This window comes from Stenella coeruleoalba, assembly GCF_951394435.1.
Source record: "Stenella coeruleoalba genome assembly, chromosome: 3".
Classification (NCBI taxonomy): domain Eukaryota; kingdom Metazoa; phylum Chordata; class Mammalia; order Artiodactyla; family Delphinidae; genus Stenella; species Stenella coeruleoalba.
The window spans coordinates 49,534,930-49,561,040 of NC_137148.1; positions in this window are offsets into that span (position 1 = coordinate 49,534,930).

Below are 26,111 nucleotides of genomic sequence, written 5' to 3' on the forward strand. Positions count from 1 at the left end.
TACTGTTTTCCATAGCGGCTACCCCAGTTAATATTCCTAAAAAGAATGGACAGGGATTCTTTTTCTCCACATCCTCACCAATACTTGTTATCTCCTGTTTTTTTGTTAATAGCCATTCTAATAGGTGTGAGGTGATGTCATACTGTGGTTTTAATTTGCATTTTTCTTATGATTAATGACTTTGAACACCTTTTCATATGCCTGTTGGCCTCTGTATGTCTTCTTTGAAAAATGTCTATTCAGATACTCTGCCCATTTATTAATTAGATTGTTTGTTTTTGCTATTGAGTTGTATGAGTTTTTTATCCAGGCATGGAGATATTGTGAGTTTGGTTCCAGACCACCACAATAAAGCAAATATCACAATAAAGTGAGTCACATGAATTTTTTTGTTTCTCAGTGCATATGAAAGTTATGTTTACACTATACTACAGTCGATTAAGTGTGCAGTAGCATTATATCTTAAAAAAGTACATATTTTAATTAAAAATACTTTCTTGCTAAAAATGCGAACCATTATCCGAGCCTTTAGTGAGTCATAATCTATTTTGCAATATAACATCAAAGATCACTAATCACAGATCATCATGACAAATATAATAATAATGAAAAAGTTTGAGATTTTGCAAGAATTACTGAAATGTGACACAGAGACATGAAGTGAGGAAATGCTGTTGGAAAAATGGCAATGATAATCTTGCTCAGTGCAGTGTTGTCAGAAACCTTTAATTTGTAACAACAACAACAAAAAGCAATACCTGCAAAGCACAATAAAGAGAAGCACTATAAACAAGGTATGCTTGAATATGTAGGGTATTAGATCCTGCATGCCACAACTAAGACCTGAGGCAGCCAAAATAAATACTAAAAATATAAATAAGTAAATAAATATTTTAAAAATTGCAAATATTATAGGCAACCTCCCATTCAGTAGGTTGCCTTTTCATTTTGTTGATGGTTTCCTTTGCTGTGCAGAGACATTTTAGTTTTATATAGTCCTACTTGTTTACTTTTGCTTTTTTGCCTTTGCTTTTGGTGTCAGATCCCAAAAAAATCGTCAAGACTGATGTCAAGGAGTTTACTGCCTATGTTTTCTTTTAGGAGTTTTTATGGTTTCATGTCTTAAGTTCAAGTCTTTAGTTCACTTTGAGTTGATTTTTGTGTGTAGCATAAGATAGTGTTCGAGATACTTTCATTTGCAAATGGCTGCTCAGTTTTCCCAACACCATTTGTTGAAGAGGCTGTCTTTTACCCACTGTGTATTCTTGGATCCTTTAACATAAATTAATTGATCATATATGCACGGGTTTATTTCTTGGCTTTCTGTTCCATTGATCTGTGTGTCTGTTTTTATGCCAATGTCATACTGCTTTGATTGCTATTGTAATATAGTTTGAAATCAGGAAGCATGATGCCTTCAGCACTGTTATACTTTCTCAAGATTCCTTTAGCTATTCTGGGTCTTTTGTGATTCCATTCAATTTTAGGATTGTTCGATTTCTGTTGAAAATGCTGTTGGAATTTTGATAGGGTTTGCATTGAATCAATAGATGACTTTAGGTAGTATGGATATTTTAACAATATTAATTCTTCCACTTCATGAGCATGGAATATATTTTCATTTATCAGTGTCTTCTTCAATTTTGTTTATCATTTTCCTAGAGTTTTAAGTGTACAAGTCTTTCACCTCCTTGGTTAAATTTATTCGTAGGTATTTTATACTTCTAGATGCAATTGTCAATAGGATTCCTTTTTAAATTTCTCTTCCTGATAGTTTAGTGTATAGAAATGCAAGTGATTTTTGTATATTGATTTTGTATCCTGAAATTTTATTGAATTCATTGATTAATTCTAAGAGTTTTTTGGTGGAGTCTTCAGTTTTCTATATATAGTATCAAGTCATGTGCAAATAGTGAAGTTTTACCTTTTCTTTTCTTATTTGAATGCCCTTTTTTTCCCTTTGCCTAATTGCTCTGGCTAGGACTTCCAATACTATGGTGAATAAAAACACAGTGGTGAATAAAAGTGGCAAGAGTGGACATTGTTGTCTTGTTCCTGATCTTAGAGAAAAAACTTTTGGCTTTTCACCATTGAGTAGATGTTAGCTGTGCATTTGTCACATATGGGCTTTATTATGTTGAAGGTTGACCTACTCCTTTTTTTATTACTTTTGTATATCACTCTTTTTCTACATTTTGTGGTTTGAAATGAGCTTTTTATATAATTTTATTTTTCTCCTTTTTTAGCATACCTTCTTTTGATGGTATTTCCTCCCATTAAGTAGGTTGTCTTTTAGTTTTGCCAATGGTTTCCTTTGCTGTGCAAAAACTTTTAAGTTTAGTTAAACCCCATTTATTTATTTTTGCTTTTGTTTCCTTTTCCTGAGGAGACAGATTCAAAAAATATTTCCACAACTTATGTCAGAATGTTCTGCCTATGTTTTCTTCTAGGAGTTTTATGGTTTCCACTCATCTCTAGGTCTTTAATCATTTCAATTTTATTAATGTATATGGTGCGAGGAAATGTTCTAATCGCATTCTTTTACATGTATTTGTCCAGTGTTTCCAGCACCATTTATTAAAAAGACTGTCTTTATTCCATTGTATATGCTTGCCTCATTTGTCATAATTTAATTGACCATAAGTGTGTGGGTTTTTTCCTGGGCTCCCTATTCTGTTCCATTGACCGATGTGTCTGTTTTTGTGCCAGTACCATGCTATTCTGATTACTGTAGTTTTGTAGTATAGTCTGAAGCCAGGGAGTGTGATATCTCCAGCTTTGTTCTTTTTTCTCAAGATTGCTTTGACAACTTGGGGTCTTTTGTGGTTTGATGTGAATTTTAGGATTATTTGTTCTAGTTCTGTGAAAAGTGTCATGGGTATTTTGATAGAGATTGCATTAAATCTGTAGATTACTTTGGATAGTATGGACATCCTAACAATTTTCTCCCAGTCCATGAGCACAGAATAACTTTCCATTTATCTCTATCATCTTCATTTTCCTTCATCAGTGTTTTATAGTTTTCAGAGTATAGTTCTTTCACCTCCTTGGTTAAGTTTATTCTAGGTATTTTATTCTTTTTGATGCAATTTTAAACAGGATCATTTTCTTGCTTTCTCTTTCTGATAGTTTATTAGTGCATAGAAAACAACAGATTTCTATATATTAATCTTGTATCCTGCTACTGTATTGAATTACTTTATTGGTTCTAATAGGTGGGTTTTTGTTTTTTGTGTGTGTGTGTGTGTGTGTGGAGTCCTTAGGTTTTCTATATATAGTGTCATGTCATCAGCAAAGAGTGACAGTTTAATTCTTTCCTTCCAATTTGGATGTCTTTTATTTCTTGTCTGATTGCTGTAGCTAGGACTTCCAATACTATGTTAAATAGAAATTATGAGAGTTGGCATCCTTGTCTTGTTCCTGATTTTAGAGGGAAAACTTACAGCTTTTCACCATTGTGTATGATGTTAGCTGTGGGTTTGTCATAAATGACTTTTATTATATTGAGATATCTTCCCTCTATACCAACTTTCTTGAGAGGTTTTTATCATAAATAGATGTTGAATTTTGTCAAATGATTTTTCTGCATCTATTGAGATGATCATGTGATTTTTATTCTCCATTTGGTTAATGTGGTGTATCACTTGATTGATTTGCAGATACTGAACCGTCCTTGTGTCCCTGGAATAAATTCCACTTGATCATGGTGCATAATCCATTTTATGTATTGTTGAATTTGGTTCGCTAATGTTTTGTTGAGGATTTTTGCATCCTATCTGTCTTTCTTCTCCATCTGGTATTCCCATTATATCTATATTATACTTCTTGTAGTTGTCACACAGTTCTTGAATATTCTCTGCTGTTTTTCCCATCTTTTTCCTCTTTGCTTTTCAGTTTTGCAAGTTTCTATTGATATAGTCTCAATGTCAGAGATATTTTTCCTCTGCCATGTCTCATCTGCTAATATGCCCCTCAAAAGTATACCTCATTTCCATTACAGTTTTTTTATCTCTAGCATTTCTATTTGATTCTTTCTTAGAATTTTCATCTCTCTTGCTACATTACCCATCTGTTCTTCTATATTGTCTATGTTTTTCATTAGGTCCCTTAGCATATTAATCATAGTTGTTTTGAATTCTGAATCTGATAATTACAACATTCATGCCATACCTCAGTCTATGCTTTCTCTGTGTTTTCAAACTGTGTTTTTTACCTTTTAGTTTGCCTTGTAATTTTTTGTTGAAAGTCAGAAATAATTTACTGGGTAAAAGGAGTTGCTTTAAATATGCCCTTCGTGCTGTGGTGGTAAGGTGTGGGGGGTGGGGAAGCATTCTATAGTCTTATGATTAGGTCTCAGTCTTTTAGTGAACTTGTGTCCCTGGACTGTGAACTCCACTGGTGCTTCTCAGATTCCTCTCCCTTCCTTCTCCTCCACCTTAGGTGAACAGGATGGCTAGAATAGGCTAGAGTTGGGTATTTCTCTTCTCCCAGATCAGTTAGGCTTTCATAAAACTAGTAAAAAAGTTTCTCTTGAAGCCAGATTTTTCTATGAAGAACAGAATGCTTTGGTATATTTCAAAATGGTTGCTTTCCCCCTCCCCTGGCTGGAAGTTCTGAGGGCATATTTTCTCTGACTTTCACTGTGAGAACCTGTTAAGGCTTTTGGAGGTAAAACCCACAACAGTATGAGGTCTCCCAAATGACTGGGTCCCCTCAAGTTTTTAACTCTCAGACTTTTTCCACACTGAGCCTCCAGCAATTTTGCAGTTATAGTTTAGGTTTTCCTATGTTGGTGCTGTTTTCTAGGGAGGTTTCTGCTCTGGTAAGTTGTGATTCTCTGTAACCTCCTATTTGTCTCTCCAATCTTTGGAAGAATGGTTTGCTCTGTGACGTCACTTCTATGACAGATCTGAGAAGAATTGTTAATTTTTTAGTTTGTTCACTTTTTATTTGTTACGGCAGAGTGACAACTTCCAAGCTCCTTACATGCTGGAATGGAAACCAGAAGTCTCATATTGCCCTTTTAATACTGGGTTTATTCTTAGGTATTTAATATTTTTAAATTGCTATTGTAAATTGGGTCTTTCCTAGTATTACATATCCTACTAATATTGTTTTATACATGAAAGCTGTTACTTTCTATATGTTATTTTTTCCCAATCACCTTAATAAATTCTCTTATTGCTTGTAATAATTTTTCAGTAAAATCTATTGGTTTTCCAGGTGTACAATCATGCCAGTTCACCACCCAGCACAACTAGAATACAATTGAAAGGGTGGTTCCTGGGGTTGTGAAACATGGTGACCCTGCTAATTCATGTCACCTGAAGGAGAGATAATTTTGCCTCCTCCTTTACAATTTTTATACTTGTGATTTCTTCATCTTGCCTAATTGTATTGGCTAGTTCCTCCAGAACAATGTAAACATAACTGTAGAATTATTTACTGTCTTTACCTTATTTTTGACTTTAATGGGGAAACACCACTGTTGTTTCCTATTAAGTGTGATGCTAGTATCATGGTTTTTTTTTTTTTTTTTTTTTTTTTTTTTTTGCGGTACGTGGGCCTCTTGCTGTTGTGGCCTCTCCCGTTGCAGAGCACAGGCTCTGGATGCGCAGGCTCAGTGCCCATGGCTCACGGGCCTAGCCGCTCCATGGCATGTGGGATCTTCCCAGACCGGGGCACGAACCCGTGTCCCCTGCATTGGCAGGCAGACTCTCAACCACTGCGCCACCAGGGAAGCCCACTAGTATCATGTTAAAGATATCTTGAGTAATTTCTATTTATTTAAAGTTTTTTAAAAATCAGGTGTAGGAGAGAATTTTGAGTACAATTGATATTTGAGGCAATGGATGTCATCATGGTTACAAGAAAAGCATTTGTGTACATACAGAAAGGAAGGGATCATGGATTAAACCTGAGGAAACATCTGTATTTAGAAGGTGGAAGGAGAAAGAAAATATAGAACCAGTCCGAGGAGAGTCCAGGTCAACATAAAACTGGCTGATAGTGTTTTGAAAACTTTCTAGTATTATTTATAGAAACGTAAGCTATTTATGCTTGGACAGAAGTCCCAGCAACCAGTAGAATAACAAAATTAGGATATTGCTTATTTGGTTTGGAAGAATAATGTATATTAGTTTTGTAGAATTTCTGTAGAAGTTATAAATGATGTATGAAATAAAAAATTATCTCTATGTGCTGCAACATTGCATTCAGAGGCAATCAGACAGGTCTATTGAGCTCAAAGCCCAAGATGAAGTAAAATGAACTCCTTTGCTTCATATTCTGAAACATAGAACTATTTCTTGTTTTCCTAATGTTTCACAGAATTGAATCTCTTGCTCTGGAGACACCTCATATCAGTTCTGTTAACAACAACAAAAAAAGTGATTCTCATTTGTGCAAAGTTTCCCTAGAAATGTTTCTGCATGAGGCATATTTCAGTGATGTTCTCTGAAGAAATGGTAGTTCACTAAGTTGGAAAGTGTAGATGGAAGTACCAGAATAATTGCATCACAAGCAAGATCTTACATATACTGGATATACATAAACATGTAAAATATAATAGTAAGGAAAGAATCCAGAGATTAGCTTAGTTTACCTTGAGAATATTCCTATTACTTGTCTTCCATTTTCCTTTTTTAGCTGATATTTATCTATCTAGGGGGTTTATTGATTATCTTAGAGATATTTTTTGACAGATAATGTAAAGTTACGGCATTATTATTTGAACTCATTCTTCTAATTGTGGGACTGTTGCTGGGCCCACTAGATGTTGATTTACAAGTCTGTTTACATGAGGATTTTCTTTTGGTGGAAGGAGAGAAGACAGAAGCAGAAGGGCACAGAGGTAATGGAAGAGAAGAAGCATGGAGAGTATTGCAGGGATTTGTCCCTATCTATCAACCCAGCCCCCAGTATTTCTACCAGAACTATATAAAGAAAAGGGCTGCCAGAATAGGCTATTTTTAAGAAACATTCTTTAAGATTCTGGAACACAGACATTGTGACATGGTGCCCAGAAGGTATGTTGGCCTTAGCCTAGTAGCTAAGAAAGAGCCCTGGAGAAATTTCCTTGACTTTAAACCCTTGCTCTCCAAATGTCTAGCTTCGTGACTTTAGACAAATTACTTCCCTAAGCCTCAGTTTCCCATCTCTATTAGTTTTCTGTAGCTGCCATGGCAAATTACCATAAACTCAATAAGCAACAGAAATTTATTATCTCAGTTCTAGAGGCCAGAATTCCAAAATCAAGATGTCAGTAGGGGCATGCTCCGTTTAGGAGGCTCTGGGGGAGAACTTGTCCTTTTCCTGTTTTAGATTCTGGTGGTTGGTGGCATTTTTCAGAGTTCCTTGGCTCATGGCTGCATCATTCCAAGCTCTGCCTCTTTTTACATCCCTTTCTCTCCCCACCCCCTCCCAACCCCTTCTCTTTTTCTCTCTGGTGTATGAAATCTCCCTCTACCTTCCACTTATAAAAGACACTTATGATTGGATTTAGGACCCACCTAGAAAATCTAGGATAATCTCCCCACAGCAAGATCCTTGACTTAATCACATCTGCAAAGTCTGTTTTCCTTTATAAAATATCAATTACAGGTTCCAGAAATTAGGACCTGAAAAGTTGGGTGGCCATTGTTCAGCCTACTGCAATATCCTACGAAATGGTGATAATAAAAATGCCTACCTCCTAGTTGTGTGATAATAAAAGAGAAAACACAAGTAAAATATTTAGCATAGTTCCTTTCACACTATAAACATCAATAAGTGTTAGAGATTCTTCTCACTAAACTGTAAGCTCTTTGTAAAGTTACCATGTCCATTTTTGCACACCATCATAGCCCTAGTGATCAGCACAGCGCTACCACAATAAATATTTGTCAAAAGAAGTATATTAAAAGGAATATTTTTCTCACATTTGTTACCTCAAAATGTATCTTGGGCACATTGAGGAATCTGTGGGATAGGGGTGGGATAGGGAGGGTGGGAAGGAGGGAGGGGTGGGATAGGGAGGGTGGGATAGGGAGGGTGGGAAGGAGGGAGATGCAAGAGGGAAGAGATATGGAGATATATATATGTATAACTGATTCACTTTGTTATAAAGCAGAAACTAACACACCATTGTAAAGCAATTACAGGGATAGGGAGGGTGGGAAGGAGGTGGGATAGGGAGGGTGGGATAGGGAGGGGTGGGATAGGGAGGGTGGGAAGGAGGGAGATGCAAGAGGGAAGAGATATGGAGATATATATATGTATAACTGATTCACTTTGTTATAAAGCAGAAACTAACACACCATTGTAAAGCAATTATAATAAAGATGTTAAAAAAAATTCCCATGGAAATTATCAAACAAAAAAAAAACGGGAAAAATTTTTATCAATATGGAAAATTAGTTATGTGGGGGCTTATGCTCATACCATAAATTTGAAGAACATTGCAAAAGAGGAGTAATGAAGAGATACTGATTGGATATTAATATATTATAAAGCAATACCTCCTAAAATATTGGATATATACCCTGTGCTGTATATTACATCTTTATATCTTAGTTATTTTATGCCTAGTAGTTTGTGTCTCTTAATCCCCCTTCTTGCCCCTCCCCACTCTTCTCCTCACTGGTAACAACTAGTTCTCCATCTCTGTGAGTCTGTTTCTGTTTTATTATATTTGTTTAATAAAAACATTTTTATTTTAGATTCCACATACAAGTGAAAACATATGGTATTTGTCTTTCTCTGACTTATTTCATTAAGCATAATACCCTCCAGGTCCATCCATGTTATTGCTAATGGCAAAATTTCATTCTTTTTATGGCTGAGTAATATTCCATATATATATATATCTCACATCTTCTTTTTCCATTCATCTATTGATGTGCACTTAGGTTACTTCCATAGCTTGGCCTTATAAATAATGCTGCTATGAATATTGGGGTTCATATATCTTTCAAATTAGTGTTTTTATTTTTTTGCATATATACCCAGACAGAATTGCTGGATCATATGGTAGTTCTATTTTTAATTTTTTGAGGAACCTCCATACTCTTTTCCACAGTGGCTGTACCAATTTATGTTCCCACAAACAGTGTACGAGGGTTCCCTTTTCTACACATCCTTGCCAACACTTGCTATTTGTGGTCTTTTTATTGATAGCCATTTTGACAGGTATGAGGTGATTCTCATCATGGTTTTGATTTGCATTTCCTTGATGATTAGTAATGCTGAGCAGCTTTTCATCCATCTTTATGTCTTCTTTGGCAAAATGCCTATTCAGGTTCTCTGCCCATTTTTAAGTCAAGTTTTTTTTTTTTGATGTTGTGTATATGAGTTCTTTATATATTTTGAATATTAACCCCTTACCAGGCATATCATTTGCAAATATCTTTTCCCATTCAGTAGGTTACCTTTTTTTGTTGTTGATGGTTTCCTTCATTCTGCAAAAACTTTTAAGTTTGATTAGGTCTCATTTGTTTATTTTTTCTTTTGTTTCCCTTACCTGAGGAAACAGATCCAAAAAAGGTATTGCTAAGACCTTTGTCAAAGAGTGTACTGCCTATATTTTCTTCTGGGAATTTTATGTTTTCAGGTCTTACATTTTGGTCTTTAATCCATTTTGAGTTTATTTTTGTATATGGTATAAGAAAATGTTCTAACCTCATTCTTTTACAGGTAGCTGTCCAGTATTCCCAGCACCATTTATTGAAGAGACTGTCTTTTCCTCATTGTATATTCTTGCCTCCTTTGTAGTAGATTGACCATATGTGTATGAGCTTATTTCTGGGCTCTCTATTCTGTTCCGTTGATCTATGTGTCTGTTTTTGTGCCAGTACTATTGTGATTTGATTACTGTAGCTTTATAGTATATCTGAAGTCAGAAAGCTGATACCTCCAGCTTTGTTCTTCTTTCTCAAGATTGCTTTGGCTATTTGGAGTATTTTGTGGTTCCATATAAATTTTAGGATTATTTGTTCTAGTTCTGTGAAAAATATCATGATATTTTGATAGGATTTACATTAAATCTGTAGATTACTTTGGATAGTATGGAAATTCTAACAATTTTCTTCCAATCCATGAACACAGAGTATCTTTCCATTTATCTCTATCATCTTCATTTTCCTTCATCAGTGTTTTATAGTTTTTAGAGTATATGTCTTTCACCTGCTGGGTTAAATTTATTCCCAGGTATTTTATTTTATTTTTTGATGTGATTGTAAATTGGGATTGTTTTCTTATTTTCTCTTCCTTATACTCTGTTATTAGTATATGGAAAAGCAAAGGATTTCTTTATATTAATCTTGTATCCTGCTACTTTATTGAATTCATTTATTAGTTCTAATAGTTTTTTGGTGGATTCTTTAGTATTTTCTATATATACTGTCATGTCATCTGCAAATAGTGACAATTTTACTTCTTCCCTTCCAACTTGGATGCCTTTTATTTCTTTTTCTTGTCTAATTGCTGTGGCAAGGACTTCCAATACTATGTTAAGTAGCAATGATAAGAGTGGGTATCCTTGTCTTGTTCCTGATTTTAGAGGAAATTTTTTCTGTTTTTTTTTTTACTGCTGGGTATGATGTTAGCCATGAACTTTTCATATATGACCTTTATTATATTGAGATATCTTTCCCCTATACCAACTTTGATGAGAGTTTTTATGATAAATGGTTGTTGAATTTTGGCAAACACTCTTTTGCATCTATTGAGTTGATCATGTGATACTTATCCTGTGTTTTGTTAATGTGGTGTATCACATTGATTGATCTGTGCATATTGGACTGTCCTTGCAACCCTGGAATAAGTCCCACATGATCATGGTGTATGATCCTTTTTATTGTTGAATTCAGTTTGCTAATATTTTGTTGAGAATTTTTGCATCTATGTTTATTAAAGATGTTGGCCTGTAATTTTGGGTTTTTTTTGATAGTGTCTTTCTCTGGTTTTGTTATCAGGATATTGCTTACCTGGTAGAATGAGTTTGGGATTGTTCCCTCCTCTTAAATTTTTTGGGATAGTTTAAGTAGAATAGATATTAAGTCTTCTTTAAATGTTTGCTAGGATTCCCCTGTGGAGTTGTCTGGTCCTGGACTTTTGTTTGTTGAGAGTTTTTTTGATTATTGATTCAATTTCAATATTAGTAATTGATCTGTTCAGATGATCTGTTTCTTCCTGATTCAGTCTTGGAATATTGTGTCTATGAATTTATCCATTTCTTCTAGATTGTCCTAATTATTGGCATATAACTGTAATATTCTCTTATGATCTTTTGTATTTCTTTGCTATCAATTTTCCTCTTTCATTTCAAGTTTTGTTTATTTGGGTGCTCTCTCCTTTTTTTCTTACTGAAACTGGCTAAAGACTTATCAATTTTGTTTATCTTTTCAAAAAACTGGCTCTTGGTTTCATTGATCTTTTCTTCTTTGGTGTTTATTTTATTTATTTCCACTTTAATCTTTTTTATCTCCTTCTTTCTGTTGACTTTGGGCTTTGTTTGTCCTTTTTCTAAGTCCTTTGTTTGAGATTTTTCTTGTTTCTTGATGTAGGCCTGGATCTCTATAAACTTGCCTCTTAGAACTGCTTTTGCTATGTCCCATAGATTTTAGAAAGTTGTGTGATTCTGATTTTCTTTTTGATTTCATCATTGATCCATTTATATTTTAGTAGCATGTTGTTTAGCCTCACATGTTTGTGTTTTTTCCATTTTTCTTCCTGTAATTGATTTATAGTTTCATACTATTATGGTTGGAAAGGATGCTTGTAATAGTTTCAGTCTTCTAAAATTTATTGAAACTTGTTTTGTGGCCTAGCATGTGATCTATCCTGGAGAATATTTCATGTGTACTTGAAGAGAATGTATATTCTGATGTTTTTGGATGGAATGTTGTGTAGATATCTATTAAGTCCATCTGCTCTAATGTGTCATTTAAGGCCACTGTTTCCTTATTGATTTTATGTCTGGATGATCTCTCTATTGATGTAAGGGAGGTGTTAAAATTTCCTACTATTATTGTATTACTGTCAGTTTCTCCATTTATGCCTGTTAATATTTGCTTTTGATATTTAGGTGTTCCTATGTTAGGTACATATAAGTTTATGAATGTTATATCCTTTTCTTGGGTTGACCCATTTATCATTATGCAATGCCCTTTGTCTTTTATTAGACTTTGTTTTAAAGTCTACTTTGTCTGATATGAGTATTGCTTTCTTTTTGTTTCCATTTGCATGGAATATCTTTTTCCATACCTTCACTTTCAGTCTCTGTGTGTCTCTAGATTTGAAGTAGTCTCTTGTAGGCAGTATACATATGGGTTTTTTTTTTCTTTATTCAGACAGCCTATGCCTTTTGATTGGATTGATTACTCTATTTACATTTAAAGAGATTATTTATAGTTATGTACTTATTGCCATTTTGTTACTTGTTTTCTGATTTTTTTAACATCTTTATTGGAGTATAATTGCTTTACAATGATGTGTTAGTTTCTGCTTTATAACAAAGGAAATCAGTTATACATATACATATGTTCCCATATCTCTTTCCACTTACGTCTCCTTCACTCCCACCCTCCCTATCCCACCCTTCTAGGTGGTCACAAACCACCTAGCTGATCTCCCTGTGCTATGTGGCTACTTCCCACTAGCTATCTATTTTACGTTTGGTAGTGTATATTGTTTTTGTAGTTCTTCTCTGTTCTTTTCTTCTCTTCCCTGGTGATTTGCTGGTTTTCTTTATTGTTATGTTTGAGTTCCTTTCTCTCTACTTTTTGTGTGTGCATTGTAGGTTTTTGATTTGTGGTTACCATGGAGCTCATGTATGTTGACCTATAACTATATGTACTTATTTTAAACTTAGAGTCATTTAACTTCAATAGATCTATATCTTTTACTTTTACTCCCCCCACCACATTTTATGTTTCTGATGTCATATTTTACATCTTCATGCCTATTGCTTAACTATTTATTGTAGTTAGAGTTGACCTCATAATTTTTGTATTTTAATTTTGTACTAGCTTTTAAAATTTGTTGATCTACATGTTTTTACCAATGGGATTTTCCCCTTCCTGTATTTCATTATTTCTTGTTATAGCTTTTTTTTTTCTTTCATTTAAAGAAGACCCTTTAACATTTCTTGTAAGGACAGTTTAGTAGTGATGAACTCTTTTGGTTTTTTCTTTTCTGAGCAACTCTTTATCCCTTTTTAAATTCTGAATGATAACCTTGCTGGGGAGAATATCAGATTCTCCTGAAAAATCAGCTGATAGTCTTATGGGTGTTCCCTTGTATGTAGCTCTTTGTTTTTCTCTTGCTGCCTCTAAAATTCTCTCTTTAATTTTGCCATTTTAATTATGATATGTCTTGGTATGAGTCCCTTTGGGTTCATCTTGTTTGGGACTCTCTGTGCTTCCTGTATCTGGACATCTGTTTTCTTCTTCAGGTTAGGGAAGTTTTCAGCCATAATTTCATCAAATACATTTTTTACTCCCTTCTCTCTCCTCCTTCTGGAACTCTGTTTTTCTTTGCGTTACACGGGCCTCTCACTGTTGTGGCCTCTCCCGTTGCAGAGCACAGGCTCCGGACATGCAGGCTCAGCGGCCATGGCTCACGGGCCTAGCCACTCCGTGGCATGTGGGATCTTCCCGGACCAGGGAACAAATGTGTGTTCCCTGCATTGGCAGGCAGACTCTCAACCACTGCACCACCAGGGAAGCCCTGGAACTCTTATAATACAATAGTATGCTTGATGCTGTCCTAGGGATCCCTCAAACTATCCTCATTAAAAAAAATTCTTTTTTCTTTTTGCTGTCCTGATTGGGTGTTTTCCACTATTTTGTCTTCCAGATCACTTATGTACTCTTCCATATCACTTAATCTGCTGTTAATTCCTTCTGGTGTTTTTTCATTTCAGTTATTGTATTCTTCAGCTGTAACTGGTTCATTTTTATATTTTCTAGTTCTTTGTTGAAGTTTTCACTGTGTTAGTCTATTCTTTTTTCAAGTTCAGTTAACATTCTTATTACTATTGCTTTGAGCTTTTTATCAAGTAGATTATTTACCTCTGTTTCTTTAGGTTTTTTTTCCCCCCTTGGTGCTTTATCTCATTCTTTTATTTGAAGTATAATCTTGTTTTTTCTCATTTTGTTAACTTTCTCTGATTGTCTCTATGAAATTAGGTGAAACAATTATCTATCCCAGTTCCAAAGATGTGGTGTGTTCATTGTTGTGTTTTCTAAGACTTGTTTACAAAATAGTTTTTTTCTGTTCAATTGTTCACTTCCCTTCCTTTTTCCAACTTTTTTGTTCTTGCTCTCTTTTTTTGGTAGTATTTTCAACAGGAGTTGAAAGTGTTTCCTTGTGTGAGAGTATCCCTGTGCAGTCTGCATGTGCCCAGTGGCTTTGATGGAAGAGCTTGATCTGAAGTGAGCACATTCTTTGTCTTCCTCTAGGTGCACTTACAGTCTCTGCCTTTGTGGGAGATAAGGCTGGAGTCAGAGGGGCTAGAGCCAGAGCCAGTTATGAGCTGGGTCTTCTTCTAGGCTCAATGGCAATTGCTGCCCAACTGGAGGCAGGTCTTTGCCCCAAAGGGCTGAAGCAGGATCCTTGAGGGCATTGGGCTTCTTCCCAGTGTGACGGTTGTCTCCACCTTGATTGGGGGCATGGCCAGAGCCTGAGGGCTTGGAGCCAAACTTCTCAGCTCACTTTGTTCCTTTCCTGGTTCATGAGTGTGCTCACTGGCAATGGTGAAGTCATGCTGGAATGGTCCTGGCAGGCTGACCACACCACCAGGCAGTTTTCATTCTGCTGCCTGTGTACTGGGACTGGCATCAAGTTAGTCTGTGTGTGCACTATTCAAGGGTAGAGTCTCGGTTTCTTACAACCCTCTGCCAAGTCCCACTGGTTTTAAAACCTGCTAAGGTTGCTCATCTTCCTGGTGTCAGACCCCAAGCCTGGGCTGCCTAAAATGTGGCTTGAATCCCTCACTCCCCAGGAAGGCTATCCCCCTACTCTTCTGGGTCACCTGCTAGTATGTGGGTCCCAACTAAATCACTTCTTCTTCCCTCATACCAGGCTCTGTGCGGTTCTTTCTTTACAGCCTTGTTGTAAAAAAGCTGTTCTGCTAGTCTTCAGGTTCTCAGTAAGAGTTGCTCTATATATAGTTGCAGTATTGGTGTGTGTGTGGAGGGAGGTGAGCTCAGGGTTCTTCTACTCTGCCATCTTTATCCTGCCTCCTCTTATTTTTCTGTTGTTGACAGATGTATGGGTTATTTCCAGTTTTTAACTAGTACAAATAAAGCTGCTATAATGGAACTGGAACATTTGGATAGCCAAGAGTTAAACCTTTTATTCCTCTCTCTCTCTGGCTCCATCAGCCCTTTTGATACATATTTTAGTTTTTACATTCCTAAGAGAAACACTACAGTTCCAAAGATGTGGTGTGTTCATTGTTGTGTTTTCTAAGACTTGTTTACAAAATAGTTTTTTTTCTGTTCAATTGTTCACTTCCCTTCCTTTTTCCAACTTTTTTGTTCTTGCTCTCTTTTTTTTGTAGTATTTTCAACAGGAGTAGAACACCAATGTAAAAAAAAAAATCCTATAGATTAAAAAATACTATTGGTCAAGGTATGACTCTGGAATTGCAATTAAATATAAAAGGAAAACTCTCTTATATTGTGGATTGACTCTTCCTGTCTCTCATATCAGTGTTATAATGGGGTTCTTTGTATTTTCCCAGAAATGGGACTGAATTAAATTCTGCTAAATCTGTTTTATATGATATTGTTGCTTAATGACACCTATTTCTAATACTTTTCTTTGTTCACTTTTATCTTAGGAATTTCCCATTCTTACAGATGAGACAAGAAATTTTATTAAAATATTCATGTCTTTTTTTTCTCGTTTCTGTAGTAAATTTAAAGCAAAAGGAATTTTTTTTAACCCCTCTCAAGAAGAACAATAACCTTCAGTGGGTCTGAGTTTATGCCCCTTGTCTTAGGGATTTATTAAAAATTTTTCTGTTTTGCTGTCAAAATCAGAGGTTGTCAAGCATCTGAGGACAATCCCACACCCACGATGGTGGGGGATGTGAAGAACCTTTGAGAAGGAAGGTGATGGGTGTTGTGGAAAAGGAGGACAACTCTGCACAACACAGAGGCAGTTAGCTTTACTGAGACTGAGGCTTGGGGGATTACCATGAATGGTAGAGATCTACATCTTGTGTGATACAGGGCTTCACTGGGTCAGTGTCTGGAGGATGGTTCTAGACACCAAGGTGGGCCGCTGAAGACAGTGGCAGGATCTGTGGCTGAGACTGTTTTCAGTAGAGAGAACCGTGGTGAAGGGCTTCTTTGGGCACCCAGGACAGGAGTGTCTGGTAGGCAGGAGACAGTAAGTGTTGACAGTGGCATCATAATAGAGGTGAGAATGGTGGCTTTCACAGGCAGAAAAATAATTTCTCAAAGATGCCTACATCCCAGTTCCAGAAATCTGTGACTGTTACCTTATATAGCAAAAGGGACTTCACAGATGTGAAGTGGTTAAGGATCTTGAGATGGGAAGATTGTTCTGGATTTATTTGGGTGGGCCCAATGTGATCGCAAGAGTCCTAACAGGGAAAAAGGAAGGGAGAAAAGGCAGCGAAGGAGATGTGAGGACAGAAGCAAAAGTCCAAGTGATGTAATTGCTGACTTTGAAGGTAGAAGCAGGCCATGAGCCAAGGAATGTGGGCAGCCTCTAGGCGGTGCAAAAGGCAAGGCAATAGGTACTTTGCTAGAGCCTCCTAAAGCTATGCAGCCCTGACAGCACCTTGATTTTGTCCCTGTGAGACCCATTCCGGACTTCTGATCTCTAGAACTGTAACATAATAAATTTGTGTTAAGCCACTAAGTTTTTGGTACTTTGTTATAATGGCAGTAGGAAATTAGTATAGTGGCCACAATGGCCTATAAGAGTCAGACTCTTCCCTCATTTTTTAGGTTTCCCACAGGTTCTTCTAAGTTCATGTTTGTGTGGGAAAAGACCACACCCACCCCCGCCAAAAACCCCGAAAAAACAGTAACAACTGATCTCAAGGATCTTATCATTCTGATGACTGGAGCTTAGAGTCAGATGTAATTTTATTAAAGAAAGAAAAGTGATGTTTTGAGCAACAGGGTTGTGATTTATATGTACATCTCAGTGTGCATGACTTGATTCATTGTGACTCAAACCAAGTATCACATGAAGGTCCCAAAGGTTGAATCCTTACTTCCTTAAAATTTGTCCATATTACATGTTTAACCTGTATGTATTGGTAAGAAGTATTTGACTCTACAATGTCAAGGCCTCTAACAAGTGTAACTATAACCTTAGGAGTAGACAGTTCTCTTGGTTTGCTGTACAATTACTGTAAGGTATTTGAAAGCGGAAACAGAAAGGGTGATTTAGAGCACTGGTTTGAATTTCTGCAAAGGGAGGGGGAATCTTTTCGAAGACACAAATGGAAGCCAATGAGAAAACACATGGCTTTCACACTAAAAGAATAAAAATAGCTCTTCCTTCTACCAGGGAGAAAAAGTTATTTTCCTCTTCCAGGAGTAATCAGTCATGGATTGTGCAGAGTGGAAAGTTATAGAGGCAGGAAAAGGCAGGAAAAAAAGACACAAGGGCCCTCTAAAAAGAGTCGCAACAGCACGTTTTGCAGTTTTTTGTGAGCCCTTTGAATTCAATAACTTTGGTTCAGAGGACGCCTAAGCCATGAAACAAGTGTGTAGCAAAGGTGCATACCGTGTCTGAAGAAAATGGCCAAGAGAGAAAGTTTTAGAAGACAGTGAGTCAGGAAAAATTAAGATCATGCATAGGAAGACAAAGAAATGACAGTAAGACCTGGCATAATATATGTCCCCAATGATAGTGACTAAGTGGAAAAGCAGATCTGTAGGGTGAAATCCTAAAAATTGTAATTCAGCAAGAAGATTTTGTTAAGCTTTGCAATTATGGATGACTTTTTTTTCTCTTTGTCAGATGTTTTGAGTGGTCATATCATTTTTAAAATTAAAAAGTTGATAAGGAAGACTATCTTTCAGAAGACACTCTGCCATTCTTCTATTCCTCTGCCTCCTCCTTTCCTCCATCAATGATGTCTTTACAGTCACTTATCAGTCTCCTTTGCTGAATCTCCTTTTTCCTTATTATCATTTGGAATCTTTTATAGAGAGAGGCCTGTTTGCACAGCAAACTCAGATTGCACAGCATGAGACCCACAGAATCCTCTCTGCAGACATTACCAGATGCTTATTGGAGTGCTTTGCCAAATCTGCCAAGGCATTTGCAAATATCCAAGCTGTTTTTCCTGCTTTAAAATGTTTGGTGAAGAAACTAACAAAACAATGTAAAGCAATTATACTCCAATAAAGATTTAAAAAAAAATGTTTGGTGAAGAAACTAACAAAACAATGTAAAGCAATTATACTCCAATAAAGATTTAAAAAAAAATGTTTGGTGAAATGATGAGATGTAGGGGAGAGATGTAGAAGTTGGATGGCAATAAATACAAATCTCTGTGGGTTGCTGTTACCTCCTAGGATGCAGAGCAAGAGCCATTGGGAAATGTTAATTCACTTAAAAGCTGGAGTCCCTTAGAGGAAAACGTAGGCAGAACACTCTATGACATAGATCACAGCAAGATCCTTTTTGACCCACCTCCTAGAGAAAGGGAAATAAAAACAAAAATAACAAATTGGACCTCATGAAACTTAAAAGCTTTTGCACAGCAAAGGAAAACATAAGCAAGACAAAAAGACAACCCTCAGAATGGAAGAAAATATTTGCAAATGAAGCAACTGACAAAGGATTAATCTCCAAAATTTACAAGCAGCTCATGTAGCTCAATATCAAAAATCAAACAACCCAATCCAAAAATGGGCAGAAGACCTAAATAGACATTTCTCCAAAGAAGATATACAGATTACCAACAAACACATGAAAGGATGCTCACCATCACTAACCATTAGAGAAATGCAAATCAACACCACAATGAGGTATCACCTCACACTGGTCAGAATGGCCATCATCAAAAAATCTACAAACAGTAAATGCTGGAGAAGGTGTGGAGAAAAGGGAACCCTCTTGTACTGTTGGTGGTAATGTAAATTGATACAGCTACTCTGGAGAACAGTATGGAGGTTCCTTAAAAAAACTGAAAATAGAACTACCATATGATCCAGCAATCCCACTACTGGGCATATACCCTGAGAAAACCATAATTCAAAAAGAGTCACGCAACGGGAGAGGCCACGACAGTGAGAGGCCCGTGCACCGCGATGAAGAGTGATCCCCACTCGCTGCAACTGGAGAAAGCCCTTGCACAGGAATGAAGACCCAACACAGCCAAAAATAAATTAAAAAAAAAAAAAAAAAAAGAGTCATGTACCACAATGTTCATTGCAGCTCTATTTACAATAGCCAGAACATGGAAACAACCTAAGTGTCCATCGACAGATGAATGGATAAAGAAGATGTGGCACATATATACATTGGAATATTACTCAGCCATAAAAAGAAACAAAACTGAGTTATTTGTAGTGAGGTGGATGGACCTAGAGTCTGTCATACAGAGTGAAGTAAGTCAGAAAGAGAAAAACAAATACTGTATGCTAACACATATATAGAGAGCCTAAAAAAGAAAAAAAATGGTTCTGAAGAACCTAGGGGCAGGACAGGAATAAAGATGCAGATGTAGAGAATGGACTTGAGGACATGGGGATGGGGAAGGGTAAACTGGGACGAAGTGAGAGAGTGGCATGGACATATATACACTACCAGATGTAAAATAGATAGCTAGTGGGAAGCAGCCACATAGCACAGGGAGATCAGCTCAGTGCTTTGTGACCACCTAGAGGGGTGGGATAGGGAGGGTGGGAGGGAGATGCAAGAGGGAAGAGATATGGGGGATATATGTTTATGTATAGCTGATTCACTTTGTTATAAAGCAGAAACTAATACACCATTGTAAAGCAATTATACTCCAATAAAGATGTTAAAAAATAAAAATAAAAAAAAAGCTTGAGTACTTCCCAAATGGATGGTGTTGGTTCACAGCTGACCTTAAGAGGTGATGGTGTAGCAGGTAAGGTAAATTCAAGCGATTATGAACAGAGGAAGCTCCTGATGACTTTATGTCCCTTTCCTTCCTGAACTCTTACCTACTGGCTTATACTCCATAACTTCTGGGGTGGAGAGAACCTAATGCCTTAAAGACTTTATATAGATACTCTTAGGCTTCCAGTTTCCAGAATCTTAGACCTTCCAAGTGAGTAAGTAAGACTTGACTTGGCAGTTTCTTTACATCTGTGACTTTATCTTTTATTTGGATTCCATGTCCAAATAAAATGTCATTTAGGATTTTGTCTCTATGGATCTGGCTTGTTGGTTGGCCTGAGACATCTCTTGCTTTAAGGAGCGTTGTGCTGTATCCAGCTATAACACAAAATCTGGTATCCAGTCCAGAGGTGATGAGTATGCTGTGGGATAACAGGGTCTTTGTTCCTTTTACCCCACCTGACCCTTCACATCCTTACCCATGAAGGGGAGGGTGGCCCTTCAGTTCAAGGCAATCTGTATGAAGTAGGAGAGAAGTTTGTATTTTCTGTAAATGCCATTTCAAAACATCCAAAGGTAGATCCGGGGTAGAGCTGGGAGTGATCATCTTGATCTTATTACAGGGATAGTGTCAGGACAAAGCCCCAGGGACCAACCACTTGATGAGAGGGCTATCAGGCTGGCTTGATGTTGGTTTTGTATGAACTAAGAGGCAACTTGATGGGAAAAGTAGAGACGTGTTTTTAATCTTTATCTTATTACTTGCATCCTGGATCTGCTCAGCTGCTAGCAAGATTCTAACCTTTTTGGTGTGGGGGCTGAACCTAGGTCCCCTTCTGGATGGATGTTTGGTGCTCTGGTTAAAATGCTGCAACGCAGAGAAGGAGCAGAGCCCTGCACGTGGACCCCGAAGACAGAATTATAGGAGGGTGCTGGAAACACTTCCTGCAGCTCTGTCGAAGAGCCCGTGAAGTGAGCTCACAAGCCTTTGCCCAATTTTGTCACCTTTCCCAAGGCAGCCCTTAGAATCGCCATAGGGGACTGGGCTGAGGATGTTATGGGAACAAAACGTATGAGAATGACAGTGGCAGTTTGCTAAATTCCTGAGGTGTCCGGGAGAAACTTACACTCATTTTTCTTGTTCTTGTTGTTGTCATTGTCCCAGAGAGTGAGCATTCATTCAGCTTTGATTAAGATGTGCCCTTTTCCAACCACCAGTTTATTTGTGCCTCAGTCAAACAGACGAATCCCTTAGAAGATATTATCAGGCCGGTGCAGTGAGAACTATTATGAATCTGTGACAGTTTCAAGGCAGAGAGGTCTGAAGTAGCTGGCATGTTGTTGTTCATAATTCAGGAGCATTGGCAGAAGTCTTGGAAAATGAATGGATTTTCTTAACCTTATTACTTGCATCAGCATTAATAAGCCCTCTTTTTTTTCTTTTTTAAGAAGGAACATTCATTTCCACATTTCTATACAAAATATTTTCCCAGGGCTCTTACTGTAATTTTAATAGTCACTTATGTAATAAACTTAAGATATTTCTGAGCATAGTTTTTACTCACAAACTAACCAGTTCCAGTTTGCCTGCTATTGGAAGCCTGAATAGGAGGAGCAAAGGACTCGAAAGAAATGACCAGACTCCATGCCCTTAGTCTCCATGTATGGGTTCCTCCTCAAGTTGCTTACAATGACCTGTGCATTCTGCTATTTCAGTTATCCATATTAGGGCAAGTAACCAGCTCATGGGCTAGTTACTGACAGAGTGAGATAAAAATGAGAAGGTTTGTTGAAAGCAAGGCATCTAGTAACTGTTTTTCATAGACAAGGCAGGAAAACCAACTCATTGGATTCCCAAGGTTCAGCAAGTCCATCCTTGAAAGATCAGAGACTGGAGTTCTAGAATCTTCCTGCTTGAATAGGCAGTGTTCAAAATCACTGATACACATACACTTTTCAGTGCAGTAGTTAGGGGTCAATCCAAAGTTTTTACCGAACTACAATTAAAAAGGGCTGACTTTGACTTTCCATTATAGGATGGATTAATTATCTGGAGAATATATCCTATCAGAGAATACAAAAAATGCTTATTAAAATGTATTTTAAAATGACAAAGCTGGCAGAAAAGTAAGGGAAATTATACTAGGTTAGAAACAATGGGAAAGTGTGAATCTAGACGGATAAAAGAATCCTGGAACTGGCCTTTACCTGGGGGCATTTGTATAGTGGGTCATACTTTAATGGGCCACACTTATGCATGGGCAGATAAAGGCTGAGTCTGAGGAGGGTAGAGGTCAGATCAGAGGCTCTTGAATAAGGCTGCTTCTCCTTTAAGGGTACTAAAAAAAAGCCCACTGCACAGAGGTAGCTGGAGAGATACTGTCTGCTTTTGCCTTAGCTCTGGGTGGAGTGAGGAAACACATTTGTCCAGAAAATTCCTAATTTCTACTCCACAGTCACATGAGTTTGGAGACAGAAATCATACTCTCCGTGGTATCCATAGAAAGTTTAGTCTAAAGTGCCACTGGATTGGCTGTACCTCCAGGTACCTGGCATAAAGAAACAAATCTCTAGAGGAAAACATTTTAAACCAAGACTTCAAAGAATTCCTACAGGTAAATTTTTACAAAACGTGATTGCAAAATTTAAAAAAAAATCACAAAACAAATGAGAAGTAAGCCACCATAAACAAGAGCCAGCTGAAAGAACAAATAACAGAATCAAACTTCTGAGAATAGAGATGTTGGAATATTCAGATACCAAATTTAAAATTATCATGTTATAATATTGTCTAAGGAAGTAAAAGAAGGTATGACAAAGGAACACACATCTATTGAAAATAATCAGTTATCTGAAAGAGAACTTTTATGAATAAAAAATATAATAACTCCAAGTAGAAATGCTATACAAGTTCAACAGCAGGTTAGACAAAAATGAAGAAAAGTACACCTGTTTGTAAACTGGAGGGTATCTCTAAAGAAATCGCTCAGAATGAAGCATAGAGAAACAGATGGAAAATATTACAGGGTAATTTAATAAATGTTGGAATCACAGTAATAATGTCTAATTTGTTGGACTAAGAATGAAGGTGGAACCAAGTCATTGGATAACAATTTATAAATCAGGAAGGAGGATGATGAGAGTAAAAACATTCTAAGATCATTATGTCTTTGTAAAGATTGTAAAGATATTTAGACCTTAGTAAATATAAATATTGATATTAAATTTTCCAAGGTAATTACCGAAGAATGGAAGTAGAGTTTGTATCTTCCAATCTAAGAATGGGAAAAAATAGAATAAAGGGGAAAAATAAGAAATAAACCTCAGCCAGTCCTAAAGAAAGCAAGTTAGAAGGAGGAGAAAAAAACAAGAACATGGAAGATATTGAGGCAAAGAGGAAGCACAAAACAAGGCAGTAGAAAGTAATCCAGTTATATTAGTAATCATATAAGTGTAAATGTGCTAAACTCCCTAGTTAAAATACAAATATTTTCAGATTGAATTCTTAAAAATCTTACAATTTTCTGTTTACAGGAGATTGAACGTCTCATGCAGTTTATAAGAATATAGGAAGAGTAAAAGTAAGGGAATGGAAAAAGATATGCCAGGAAATATAAAGCATAAAAAAAAAAAAAAAACTGGTGTAGTTATATTAACTAGAGAAAGTGGACTTTAACGTAGAAAACCCTACTAGAAATAAAGACGCTTACTATATGTTGATAAAAGTTTCAAGTTTTTAGAAAGATACTGATAATAATTTATAATGTAGAAGTGCTTAATAACATAGGTTCAAAATACATAAATCAAACTAAATATAAAATCAAACTAAAATATGAGCAGAAATCAACAAATCAGCTATCATAATGGGAGAATTTAATTTTCCTCTCTTGTAACTGATAAATAAAGCAGAACAAAATCAATAAGGGTATAGAAGATTTGAAAAATATAATCAACCATCTTGAGCTAGTTATATTTTTTTAAGACAGACTTTGTTTTTTAGAGCAGTTTTAAGTTCACAGCCAAATTGAGTGGAAAGTACAGAGATTTCCCATATACATCACACATTCATAGCTTCCCCCATTATCAATATCCCCCACTAGAATGGCACAGTTGTTTGTTACAATTGATGAACCTACACTGACATTTCATTTTTACCCAGTGCTTGTAGTTTACAATAGGGTTCATTCTTAGTGTTGTACATTCTGTGGGTTTGGATAACTGTATAATGGCATGCATCCATGTCTTTATACAATTATCTTTTGAACACTGACTGCTTCCAACAATGGGAGGAAAGAAATATATTTGTAATATATTTATAACTATTTAAAAATATGTATTTTTCCTAGCTCAAGGAACATTTACAAAAAATGAACATGTTCTAAGCCATAAAGCATGTTTCAACAAATTTTAAAGGCAGTTTCTTGTATGCTGCATTCTCTGACCTCAACTTAGAAGAGCTTAGAAGAGAAACTCATGTAATGATACTGCAAAGGAGTCAAGCTTTTTATAAAGTTATCTGCTTTTCTTAATACCTGGTTCTATTAAACAGACAAGGCATAGGCCAATTTCTCTTTGAAGACAGTGTGAAATATGAGATCAAAGGGAAGATCTTATTTGTGGGAAGGTGAGGAAAAAAATGATGCTAGAAACTTCCCTGTGATCCAGGCATGTTATCAATTTCTAGTTTCTTGTGCTACAGAGGTATTTCAAAATTTTGTAGTCTTACTGCTGTGAAAAACTGAAAATGCTAATATTTTCACGTTATTTTAAAAATTAAAAATTTAGTTCATAAGGAACTAAAACGGATAAAGGCACTCAGATAAAAAAAACAAATAGTATCTGAAAGCCCCCAAAGTATAGCACCAAAGAACGGTTTTTGATTTTTCTCTTATAAGATGTCAATTATTATTTCAATCAGGCTGATTTACTTTTCTTATTTTAGCCTTTTCCCATGGCCAGCTTGAAAAGAATTACATTGTTTAAACAGATTTTACTGCAATTCTTCAAAAGAGGGGTTGTTCAGGGTTTGTTTTGTTTTGTTAACATTCAACAAATAGCATTTTGCCTTTGTATTGTACTGCTGATTTGATGCAGTCTCTCTAATCTCAAAGCCTTTGGGATTGCATTTGCTTTAAGCTTTACATAATATGAATTCAATAGATATACCTGTTAAATTTTAACGTTATATAGGGATTTCTAATTGTTGAAAAAATATTTCAGAAACCTTAAATATAAATGCCAAAGCCAAAATTAGATTATCTTTAAGTTAATTACTCTAAGCTGCAGTTCTTCAGCTTCAAACAAAAATTGTGTTGCTCTTGTCATAAACTGTCCTATTAATATAGCATAGTTTAAATTTTTTGATATAAAAATTTGAAACATTAATGAATTATTATTATAGCAGAAATCAGGTAACAAAAAATAATAAAATTACTTCAGTAGAATCTTAGATCTAAAGTAATTTGAAAAGAACCATAAATAGAGAATAAGAGAAAATATTTCAAATATGGGTTCAGGAAAATATTAAATAGAGTTCAATGAAATTCTCTATAGTTCTGCATCTAGCATTATTCTAGTTCCTATGAGGCTTATTAAGAAAGTAAGTAGCATGGTTTTCAAGTTATATTAGAATTAACCAAGCGTTAAATTGGGGTTCATGAGAACAGCAAGGTTCAGGGTAGGAGAGAATGATATGAGTTGGAGATGTTAGGAAGTTACATAAAATAAATAGGTGTCCTTGAAGGATAATAAGTCATATATGAAAAAAGAGGCCAAGGGAGGAACAATGAGGAGAGGGGAACAGAATGAATATGTTGTGTTCTATATGGGATGGTAATTTTCTTCAAATTCACTCATCCTTAGAGAGCATCTGATAAAAATACTCTCCTTTAAAAGGCAAGTTACCTCCAAATATATTTGAATTTATGTGCATGGTCTTTTAATTTCATAAGAGAGGTGAACCATCACAGTTGCAAAGGTATCATAAGGATTTTTATGTTGATCATTCTTTTTATCATTTTTAATGTGGGATACCCCTGTTA